The sequence below is a fragment of the Rhagoletis pomonella genome, unplaced genomic scaffold (genome assembly GCF_013731165.1).
Source record: "Rhagoletis pomonella isolate Grant_MI unplaced genomic scaffold, Rhpom_1.0 Rhpom_scaffold_00258, whole genome shotgun sequence".
Lineage (NCBI taxonomy): Eukaryota > Metazoa > Arthropoda > Insecta > Diptera > Tephritidae > Rhagoletis > Rhagoletis pomonella.
The window spans coordinates 3,807-17,433 of NW_023458812.1; positions in this window are offsets into that span (position 1 = coordinate 3,807).

The following is a 13,627-nucleotide window of genomic DNA, read 5'->3' on the forward strand; positions in this document are numbered from 1 at the left end:
TGATGTCAAGTCAGGTGATGTCATGCCATATAATGTGATGTCATATCATATAATGTCATGTCACGTGACAAATTTAAGTTTAAGTACCAAAAGTAGGATCAAAAGAACAACTAAACAAACCAAAATAGACAAGAAAAATTTTCTTTGAAAAAAAAAATTTAAAGTAAATACACATATGGAATAAGTCATACTAGAATGAAATAAAATATGTTGTAAGGAAACGAGCTTAAGAGAGTAGGCGAGACTACCCATACAGGTCGTACGGAATTTTTATATATAGAATCGTCAAATTAACTAAAGTTAAACAAAATAAACTACTATAGATTAAAATTTAAATAACCTAAATATTAACTAAAATAAAAAAACTAAATAATAAGAAAATAAAACGAAAGATATACGAATAAAATAACCTAATAAATAAACTAAAATAAATTACAATTCAATCTAAATTCGAATAAAATAATTTTAAATAAATTATAAAATATCAGATAAAAAAAATGTTGGCCACTTATAAAAGAACTTAATACAAATAACAATATATATAACCGATAATACTAATAATAACAATAAACCTAAAAGAAAAGAATGAAATAGAAGATTAAGAGAAAACGAAAAAACCCTAAAACAGATTAAACCAGTACTTATAGAAATGAATATGTATAGGAGAGTTAGAAATTGAAGCTTTACTAAGCCTACGTAGATTACTCACCGGCTAATGGCTATTTCCTTTTCTACTGAATTACTTGCCTGCTAGTAGCATAATTTAAATACTTACATACCTTACTTTAAATATACCTGCCAGACTTACTCTAACTACACTTTACTTTACTTACTTTTCACTTACCTGATATAAGCGCCTGACGTACCTACTGGACATACTTACCTGATATACCCCTATACCTCAACTTAGCCTGAATTAAAATTAGCTTGTTTTTTTCTAAAGTATACTTACCTGACTGACTTACCTTAACTATACCGGTTGAATACTTATCTTTGACTTTACCCTAGATACTTACCTTACGAAGACACTTTCCACTTGAAGTACTTATCTGCCGAAATTCAACAGTTTTTCTAGTTTTAGAAGCCTTGGAGAGGATTTCTAACTTAACACGCAGCAAAACTTATACGGTACAAATTAACTAACCGGAAAATCTTCTGCTAAAACGTAACTAATTTTTTTTTTTATCTGAGAAGGTCTTTGGAGGACTTCGGCAGGACTTGGAATTGACGTGATACATTCAAGTTTATCGATAAATTTCGATGATTTAATACATATCGATAGTTCGATGAATTTCAAGAACACTAAAATTCGATAACTCAACAAAATTCGTTAACTCGACCAATTTCGATAACTGTGAAATTCGATGGCTCGATAAATTTCGATAACTCAAAAATGTAAAAACTTTGGATACTCGTAAGACGATTAAATGCCATAAGCAGTGATAAATCGATAAGCTTATATAACCTTGAAATTTCGATAAATCGATATATTTTGGAAATTCCATAAACTTCGCTTCGTTGAACCAACCAATTTCAGTAGATCAATAATTATCGATAACTCTGTAAGTTGAAAGAACTCCATGCATTACGACACCTCGATATATTTCGTTAAGTCTATAAATAATGATAATTCAATAAATATCGATAACTTGATACATTTCTTTAACTTGACAAATTTCGTTAATCCCACACGTTTTTTTAGCTCGATAACTATCCGCAAATTTGGACAACTAAGTTTCTGTGTCTATAAATTTCGACAACTCAGTAAACATTTGGGGTGTTCACAGTTCGTTCCAAATAGTGTCTGAAAATGTAGAGGTCTACATTTTAAGACGTTTTCTAACCGTAAAATCTGTGGTGTTGTTGTTTCCCATACAAAATTGGAAAACGACGCCGTCTACATTTTGTCACACTCAAAGGTATGTTTTTTACGCGTCTACATTTTGCAACCTCGCAGCAGGGTTGCATTATGGCAATACTAATCACATATTTTTTATTTATTGGGCACGTTTTTTGTATTTGCATTTAATTTGAGCGCAATTTCTGATGAAAAGAAACAAATCAAGGAAAAGAAATAACAAATATTAGGAATTGGTAATTAAGTTAAATAATTACAATTTTTCAGAAACAAAATCGAAAGGCGATATATAAAAAATACACGCAAAGACGAAATGTCTGGCAACACCAGCAAAGTTTTGAGACGATTTTGCGACGACTGCTAGCAAGGAGTGCTCACAGTTTGATGCTAAAGATGTCTCAAAATGTAGACGTCTACATTTTCAGACACAATTTGGAACGAACTGTGAACACCCCAATTGATCAGTTTGAATAAAGGCCTACTCAAACAGGCGCGGTGCGGTACAGCGCGGTATAATCCCGTACGATACGCGGTAACGATATACGCAAAGGCACTCAAACAGGCGCGGTGCGGTATAGTGCGGTATAGCAAGAAACATTGTTGCCATGTGACGAGCTCAAATTAACGGCACTCTACGCATTCCTCCTTCTAAATTTATACATATAATTAGGGTGCTCACAGTTCTATATTATCTACTGTGTTAATTTTGCCACCTGGTAACTTTAAAACATTTTACCATGTGGTAACTTTGTTTGTTGTTGGTTCCCATACTAATTTGAGATAACACTTTTGGGTAAAATTACTCGACTTTGTCTCATGTTTATGGTTTGTGTTAAACTGGCATCTATCGCTGCTTGTAAATACATACATGAAATTCGCTTTGGGCGCAGCGCTGCTTGTACATAAGTTTCGCTTTGCGCCTGCCTAAAGCTGGCAAAGGTTCTTTTTTTTTGCGCTGTGCTTGCTGAGTATAAAAAAGAGAAGAGAGAATAGAGGGAAATATGTATGTGGTTTGTTGATGCTCTCTAAACACAAACGCGTGAAAGGCAAACGGTCTAGCAATGCGTGGTATTGTTGATCAACTTAATACTTTATTTAAACGTAAGGGTTGCTCACAGTTCGAGTGTGTTATCTTGTTAAAGTTACCACCTTTTAACTTTAGAAGTAAACTGTGAATACCGTAATTATAAATCTGATTTTCGCGATGGACAGCTAAAGCTCTGAGGACGAATTATTGCTATTAGCAGCACTTCTCGATGAAGAAAACAAAAGGTATGAATATGCCTACATCTTTGTTTTATCCTGCAAAGTTCTTAATTTATGTATATGTTTAAGAAAAAGAAGATGGGTTCACGAAATAAATTTGAGAAGAAAAGAAGGTGGTGAATTTTCCAGCCTGATGCCCCAACTGCGTAACCACGAAGAAAGATTTTATAAATATTTCCATATTTGCGCTCCATTATGTACGTTTTGCGAAAGAATTTTAAATTCCAGTAAATTTACCGTTCATATTTCTGAGCAACATTGCCAGATTTGAAAAACATTTTTCAAACAAACGAAAAAGTTCAACTTTATTTTATTTACTTTGTGAGAAACAAAACCAAAGAATATCACGTATGTATTACGAGCACTTTTAAAATCACGTTTTTTATCATGAAAAAGGTAGAATTTATAATCTATAGCACTTTTGTAGATAAAATTTGTGGTAGAACTCTAGCTCTAAATTGCAACTCTGCTTACGATATATCTTCTTATACCGCGCGGTGAACGCTGCATGCTGCGGTAGAGTTCTGTACTGCGGTGTACCGCACTTCCAATACCGCGTCTGTTTGAGTGTTCCCATATACCGCCATGGTATTTGATACCGCATATCGTACGAGATTATACCGCACTGTACCGCACCGTCTGTTTGAGTGTTCCCATATACCGCCATGGTATTTGATACCGCATATCGTACGAGATTATACCGCACTGTACCGCACCGCGCCTGTTTGAGCAGGCCTTAATTCGATACGTTGCGATAACTTAATAAGCATAGATAAATTTCGATAATTATAAACTTCGATGATTCGATAAATTTCAGTAACCTTTATGGCTGATTTTATTTCGATTCCTATCGGAAAATTTCAGCTCAGTTAACCTAATTCTTATGTATTTCTCATTGTCTCCATTTTCGCCTTTATCTCAATTTTCGCCTTTATCTTCACTTTTGCCTTTTTTTGTCTTCATCGTTATCACTTGTTTCTTCATCTTCATATCTATCTTTAATTCAAAGTTTAATTTCAAATACGAAGTAAAACAAAATGCGAAACGCTTGAATTGAACAGGTTGCAAAAACAACCATTAACAAATATGTAAATTTTTAAACGACGATTTTCAACCAATTTCGAAACTACAAAAACTCTCCTCATCTACAGAAAATTACTTTCCAACGGTGTTTCCGGTTTTGAAATCGGTAACTTTACCTTAGCATTCATCTTTGTTTTTATCTTTCACATCTTTGCTTATATCCTTTTCTTTTTCTATTCACGTAGATGAGATGAGGTGCGATGACGTGATAAGATGTGACGTGATTTTACATGATGTGATAGGATGGCATGTCATATCCTCTCTGATGTCATGTCATATGATGTCATACCATATTATGTCATATCATGTGATGCCACGTCATGTAATGCCATGTCATGTCATACGATGTCATATCATGTGATGTCAAGTCAGGTGATGTCATGCCATATAATGTGATGTCATATCCTATAATGTCATGTCACGTGATATCGTGTGATGTGATATCATATTATGTGATGCAATATCATGTGATGTCTCTTCATATCATGTGATAAAATGTGATGTGATGTCATGTAATGTGATCACATTCCATGTTCCGATTAGTGTATCGATAACCCTGTAGATAACTGTGTTGGTAAAAATACCGATAACAATATCCATACACATACAAAAATACAACGATTGTAAAATCGATTAATTCAGCGATAAATATAACAATCATAAGTATCGATTATTGTACATATCGTTAACAATATAAATGACTAAATCGATAACAAAATCAATTATTTGATCGATTATTATACCGATAACAATATCCATTATTGTATCGATAACTATACCGATTATTATATTGATTATTATATCGATTACAATAGCGGTTATTTAATTAATAACAGTATCGATAACAATATCGATTATTTTATCGATAGCAATATCGATTGTTATATCGATAAAAATATCGAGTTTTATATCGATAACAATATCGATCTTCATCCTCATCCTTTTCTTCATATTTAAAGTGTTTAAATTTACTTTGATCTTCGTTTTTGCCATGTACCTCTAGGCATCTTTGTTTTTGTTTTTATTCTCAAACCGCTAGACCGCTGAGAACCATTTCCATGTGCATTATTCCCCTTGAATTTGACAATTTACTCCCAACCAACCAACTGCCGCTAAAGAAGTTTCACTTCATAAATTCAAGAAATGTTCTTACCCTTTCAATTACCCTAATTCTTAATTCTTAATTCTGTCATTGTCTCCATTTTCGTCTTTATCTTCACTTCTGGCTTATTTTTTTTTACTTGATCGTTATCATTTATTTCTTATTAATCATATTTATTTATTTCAAAGCTCAACTTCAAATGTGTAGTGAAACAACAGGCGAAACATGTCAAATTAAACATGTTGCAGCAACATCTATACACAATTCGAAAATGTTTAAACGACGGTTTTGGCCGTAATTTGCAACCAATTGTGACACCATAAAAACTCCTCATCTACAGAAAATTACTTTCCAACGGTGTTTCTGGTTTTGAAATCGGTAACTTTACCTTGGTCTTCATCTTTGTTTTTATCTTTCACATCTTTGCTTATATCCTTTTCTTTTTCTATTCACGTAGATGAGATGAGGTGCGATGACGTGATAAGATGTGACGTGATTTTATGTGATTTGATAGGATATCATGTCATGTGTTGTCATATCCTCTGATGTCATGTCATATGATGTCATGCCATATAATGTCATATCATGTGATGCCACGTCATGTAATGCCATGTCATGTCATACGATGTCATATCATGTGATGTCGTCATGTGATGTCATGCCATATAATGTGATGTCATATCATATAATGTCATGTCACATGATATCGTGTGATGTGATATCATATTATGTGATGCAAAATCATGTGATGTCTCTTCATATCATGTGATAAAATGTGATGTGGTGTCATGTAATGTGATCACATTCCATGTTCCGATTAGTGTATCGATAACCCTGTTGATAACTGTGTTGATAAAAATACCGATAATGTAGTATATCAGAATAAGTCACTAACAATAACAAAGCCACACGCCTGTGTTATGCATTTTTGCAGCATAAACAAATTCCTTACTTTGTTATTTTCACACGCTAAACACACAAGCGGCACAAGCTATATCTGGTGCATGCGCTAGCTCTATGTATGTAAATATGTACGACTGCGCTGCTAGCACCTTCACGCTTGGTACATGTAGATATGTCTGTGGATGCATTGCTTGTAGCTCCACATTAGAAATGGTTGTGTGTGTGTTGGTGACTTCACTGAGCTATGCTTTGAGCTAGGCACATATGAATGCATGCTCATATGTGCAAGCGAGAGATTCAGCTAGTAAGAATTTTAAGTAAATATGTATTGTAGTAAATAAGTAGTACATAAGATGTTAGAGTATAAATAAGATGATTTCAATAAAGAACAGGACAGATTTTGTTATGCGACATGCGAAGTTGCATCTAAAAACAAAACTCGTTTTATTTAGTACTAAAACTTTCGTTATGGCGATCCTGCCAGTCTGCTTTATTTTCAGCAGACTAGCTTGATCCTGGCTACTTCTAAAAAACACCAACGCAACAAATAACACTGTGCTACAAAAAAAAAAAAAAAAACACAGTGTAATTGACGTTTCAATATAATGCGGTGGATCATAATTTGGACAATACGAAGGAATACATTAGTAAATATGCTCGAAAAATCATCAATTTTGACTATCAGTACAACATAAAGAATGATCGCAAAAACTATTTAAAATCTGCAGTTAACAGAGGAAAATTAATTCAAACCAAAGGAACGGATGCAATTGGTTCAATCAATTATAAGCTGCTATCAATAAGTTATGTAATGGTAAAAAAAAAATATATAGAATAAGTTTTAATATTTAGAACTCTTCGGCGTTTACCGCCGGCCAAGTAGCAGATTCCTGCTTAGGGTAACTAATAAGTAATTTTTTTTTTACCAAATTAATTAAAAAAAAAAAAAAATAAAAATTTTTTTTTAAAAGGAAGATTTTAAGTTTCATAATAGATTTTTTTTTTTTGGCTTTCCTTAAATTATATAATTTTTTTTTTCCTTTCTTCTTCTTCACTACCTCCTTGTTCTCATGCAAGAAATCTCCCAGGAGGAGTTTGACTCCATTTTTGATAGATGGGAGAGGTTCGCATTAGAGGCAGAGAGGGAAAATCAAGATCCTCCAAGAGTAACTGAGGAGGTTCCTCAAACCTCCGAAGTTGTACAAACAGGGCCGCAACCGATAACTATCGAGGAATATCGGCGGCGAAACAAATTACAAGGACGGGTGGAAGAACCAAAGATTCCACCCATTTTCAAAACTAAAAAGCAAACTCGAGGAGGAAAGCGATACAGGAAGAAGAAAGAAATAGCTTTGACATATAGGGCACTAAATTTTGCCACAACAAATAATGATAGACTTAAATTAATGGAAAAAATTTACGAATTAAGAAAACTATAATTTTCTGAATGAGATTTTTTTTTAATTAAATAAATAAAAAAAAAAAAGAAGATTTTTTTTTAATTGTTGTTTATACTTGATTCCACGATGCCAAGAGATTTTTCCAAAAACCCCCTTAATTGGAATTTGGATGAAGTTTTACCAAATTCGGATCCCAACTGTGAAAAAGAGCTTGAGGTTTTAAAGAAACTCTGGAAAGATATTGGCATGACCCGAGAGCCTACAATGCAGGATGTACTCACCCCAACCACTTTGACAGAAGAAATAACAAGAGCAATGCGAAAGGCAGGCTTTGAACCTGGCTGTTAAAAAAAAAAAGAAAAAAAAAACAAAATAGATAAATTTTGAAAAAGAAAAATTTTTACTGATTATTACAAATTTGTTTTAAAAATGGGAGGTAAAGAATCGAAGGTCAGTGATCCAAATGCTAACGTGGTAAACACGGTTCAGATAATAGACCACACTGAAGCTTTGGATACAATAAAAGTTTACTTTATAGTTATCGTTGTTATCAACGCAGTGGGTTTATTCTTGAAATTTTACTCAACCCACAACAAAATTCTTAAAAAGAGATACCAGAGCCGCGCTGACGGTCTGGATAAGGTTTAAATAAACATTTTTTTTTATTGATTCATCCTCTCAATGGAGAAGTGGGAAGAAATTTCGAAGGAACTCACTGAAAATAAAATAAACGCGGAAAAATCTTATAAGTGCATATGTAAGAACATAAAAATTAAAACTGAAACAGTAAAGAAACATTTAAATGTTCTACTGTCATCGCTAAACAATATAGGAAAACTCATACGTAGAGTTAATAATACCCTAACAAAAGCTCACCAATTGGAGTCCTACCAGGTATTTTCAAGCGTTAGAGACAAACTAGTATCCTTGTTATCCAGGTATAACGTTGAATTCGAAATACCAACCTCTTACAAACAACATATCGAGATCGATTTTGACATTTGGTTGTTCGAAGGTACGTCGGATACCGAGGAAGAACAAAAAGAGATTGTTGTGCAAGAAGAAATATCTACACAAACAAATATTGTCGAAATTGCAGAACAAGATACACAAACCGAAACAAGTATGACGCAAACAACAGTAGCATTCATCAAGACTGCGTCTTCGATTTTGCCCGAGTTCGATGGCAAACCCGAAAACCTACCAAGTTTTCTAGATGCACTTGATATCCTCGAACAAATTAAAGAAAATCATGAGGCTATTGCAGTGTCTATGATAAAAACAAAGCTAAAAGGCACAGCCAGAAATTTCATAAGCAATGAGACGACAATACAAGAAATTAAACAAAAATTAAAAAACGCAATAAAGGGTGAGTCAGTAGAAGTTTTAACAGCAAAACTCCTGAACATCCAACAGCGCAGTAAGACTGCTAATCAGTACACAGCAGAAATTGAAAAATTAACGAAATCACTAGAGGGAGCATACATATCTGATGGCTTAACAACAGACCTCGCAACTAAGTATGCTACACAAACAGCTGTGAAAGCCATGTGTAAGAATTGCTCCAATGATAAGGTGAAAACAATTATGCAAGCTGGAACGTTCACCTCAATGAACGAGGCTGTATCGAAATTCACAAATAGTTGCACAGAAATTACAGGTAACCCTAATTCATTATTGCACATACGCCAACAAAATTATTTTCGCGGTAATTTCCGCAGAGGTTATCAATCTGGCAATTATAGAGGTAGCCAAAGGCGTACATACCCATCACGCTTTAATAACTTTAATAACAATAATAGTTATAACAATAATAATAATAATAATCGATCAAATAACCAAAGGTCAGGACGAAATTTTGGAGCACGAGGCTCTAATCGTACCAGGACTATAAGAAATGTTAACCAACAGGAAAACCAGCAAACTCCATCTCAATAAATAAAAAACTATATGTTTTCAATTTACACCTTAACAGCTACATATCCTCCAAAACAACTCTAAATAATTCAATTTCAACCCTCCTGATCGATACAGGAGCGGATATATCAATTATAAAAAAGGGTCAAATTGACAGTAATGTCACTATTAATTGTTCACAAAAAACCGATTTAAAGGGCATTGGTCAAGGTTTAACTAGTACTATTGGAACAGTCAAGGCGGATTTAAAGGATGATTACTTACTTATTAATCATAAATTTCATATAGTCGAAGATGATTTCCCAATTCCTTGCGATGGAATCTTGGGACTTGATTTTATTAAAAAATATAATTGCATTTTAGATTATAGCAAAAATGGAGACAGCCTGATACTGCGTCCATATGATTACCCGGAAAACATAATAATACAAATGACAAATAGACCAACTGTTAATTGCATAACAATCCCAGCAAGATCGGAAGTAATCCGACAAGTCCATATTGAAAATGGCAATTCTGAATTATTGATACCTCATCAAAAATTGTCTGAAGGTGTTTTTATTGCAAATACCTTAGTAAATTCAAATCAAACCTTTATTAGAGTCATAAATACAACAGACAAAAATGCAACCATTCAAAATTTCAAAATTAACACAGAAAACTTAGATGATTACACAATAATAAATAATAAAACTGAACCAGCAAATAATGCTAAAGAAAAATTAGAAAGATTAAATAAAAATTTTCCAAAATTCGTTTCCCAACAGCTTAATGCACTTTGTGCAGAATATATAGATATATTTTCACTAGAATCAGAACCCATTACCACTAATAATTTTTACAAGCAGAAACTACGTATGAAAGATGATAATCCAGTTTATGTAAAAAATTACCGAATCCCACAAGCTCATAAAAGCGAAATTTGTAAACACGTAGATAAATTAATTAAAGATGACATAATAGAGCCGTCTATGTCAGAATATAATAGCCCAATTCTGCTGGTACCCAAAAAATCTCTACCGGGAAAAAATGATAAAAGACTAGTAGTTGATTATCGACAAGTAAATAAAAAGTTAACCGCAGATAAATTCCCATTGCCACGAATTGATGATATACTAGATCAATTGGGTAGAGCTAAATATTTTTCATGCTTGGACTTGATGTCCGGCTTTCATCAAATTGAGTTACATAAAGACTCTAGGGACATAACATCGTTTACGGCAGACGATGGCACATATCGTTTCAAAAGATTGCCATACGGCTTAAAAGTAGCCCCAAACTCGTTTCAAAGAATGATGACTCTTGCTTTTGCAGGTCTTAAACCATCCCAAGCATTTCTCTATATGGATGATTTGGTAGTATTAGGTTGCTCCGAAAAACATATGTTAAAAAATTTGAGAGATGTATTTTCAACTTGCAGAAAATACAATTTAAAGTTACATCCGGATAAATGTTTATTTTTTAACCAAGAAGTTACTTACCTTGGACATAACTGCACAAATAAAGGAATTTTGCCTGATCCTAGTAAATTTGAAATTGTACTAAATTATCCAACCCCAAAAACAGCAGATGAAGTTAAAAGATTTGTAGCATTTTGTAACTATTACCGAAGATTTGTTCCAAATTATGCAGGACATTCTAGAATTTTAACAAGGTTATGTAAAAAGAATGTTTCCTTCGATTGGACAGAAGAATGTCAAAAAGCTTTTGTCTACTTGAAGGAGGCATTAATTAACCCAAATATTTTGCAATATCCAGATTTCGATAAAGAATTTTGTATAACAACAGATGCTAGTGGATTTGCCTGCGGCGCAGTTCTTAGTCAAGAATATGAAGGCAAACAATTACCAATTGCCTATGCGTCAAGAGCATTCACAAAAGGTGAAAGCAATAAAGCTACAATTGAAAAAGAGTTAGCAGCAATCCACTGGGCTATAACTTATTTTAGACCATACGTTTATGGCAGAAAATTTTTGATTAAAACAGACCACCGCCCCTTAACATACTTATTTTCGATGAAAAACCCCTCATCAAAATTAACTAGAGTTCGATTGGAATTGGAGGAATATGACTTTGAGGTGGAGTATATAGCTGGAAAAGAAAACTACGTGGCGGATGCGCTTTCACGCATCAATATAAATGATTTAAGAGAAATGTCAATTAAAGCATGTCAAATACTAAAAGTTGCGACGAGATCGGAAACTAAGCAAAAATCAAATAATAAAAATATTAATAAAGAAAAAAGTCACATTGAGAACCCAATAATATATAAAGCGCTAAATAAATGTGAAGTTAAAAAGCTAGCCCAGCTCGTTTTCGACCCCCCGAAACTGCAGTTCAAAAAGGGAAAGAAAATTTGTAGCAAAATAGATATTAATGATTTAATTGTTGAGGCGAAGATTGATTCAGGTCAATCCTTTGCCAGGCTTTCAAAAGAAGCCGGCAATTCAAGTATTAATAATTCAATTGTTGAGGCGAATATTGATTTGGGTCAATTCTTTGCCAGGCTAATGAAAGAAGCCGACAGTTTGAAAATAAATAAAATACAGTTGTCCTTAGGAGACAAATTGTTCAAGAATAATTATACTCGAGTAAGCACATTTAAAGAAATTGGTACCAAAGTTCTCAAAAACTTAACAATTGCATTAACTCCGGAGGTTATGCATGTGACTGATAAAGATACAATTAAAAATTTATTGAAAAAGTATCATGATGATCCTGTTACTGGTGGCCACCCAGGAATCAATCGAACAACTAATAAAATAAAACAAAAATATTATTGGAAAAAAATGAAAAATGATATAAAAAATCACATTAAAAAATGCATGGAATGCAGCAAAAATAAAGTAAATAAAAATTTAAAAGAACCAATGGTGATAACGGAAACTCCCACAAAAGCCTTCGATACGGTGCAAATTGATACAATTGGACCGTTGCCCGTATCGGTATGTGGAAATGAGTATGCGGTTACCATAGTGTGTGATCTGACAAAGTATCTGATAGCAATTCCAATTGCGAGCAAACACGCGAAAACGGTGGCAAAAGCCATTTTTGAAAACTTTATGGGGACTGAATACAAAAACAACGTATTTGAGGAATTGTGTAAACTTTTAAAAATTGAACACAAGACTTCTACCCCATATCACCATCAAACTTTGGGCACCGTTGAACGTAGCCACAGAACTTTTAATGAATACATTCGTTCTTACATATCCATTAACAAAGATGATTGGGATGAGTATATCAAGTATTTTGCATACTGTTACAATACAACACCATCTACGGTTCATGGTTATTGCCCATACGAGTTAGTTTTTGGAAAAATACCTCTGACTTACGAATTTTTAAAAGAAAATACAATTAGCCCAGTTTATAACTATGAGGCCTATGAGAAAGAAATAAAATATAGATTACAAGTAGCTCAACAAAGAGCTCACATATTGGTAAAAGAAGCTAAGGAGAGACAAAAGGTTTATTATGATAAAAATCTTCAATATAAGGAAATAAAATTAGGAGATTTAGTATTAGTTAAAAATGAAGCAGTTCATAAGTAAGATAATAGATACAAAGGGCTCTATAGAGTAGTAAATATTGATAAGAAAAATAATTATTCTTTAACTCCATATAATGTAGAAAATATAGAATTAATCGATAAGAGTAAGAAAATCATAGTACATAAAAATAGGCTTAAGCTATTTGAGTAAATTCACTTAATTTTTAATTACCCATCAATTTTACTTATTCATAAATTTCATACTTAAAGTTTTATGACCATAAATAAAGAAATATTTTTTGTACACAAAATATGTTAGTTATTAGTATCATAAACAAAAACCCGACACTTATCTATACAAAATGTTCAAAAAAAAAAAAATCTAAAAACAAATCTGAAATTAACAAGTAAACAAACATATGAATTATAATCCACTTGAAATAAAACAAACAAAACCGAAAACATTGTATCACAAGAAAAATTTTGTAAACAAACAAAAAATGACAAAAACATCAAAAGTATCAAATGAAATATACAAAAGAAAATTAATCCACTCAACTGCATTACAGTTCTAAAATCGTTCATATGTATTCACGATTTTTTTT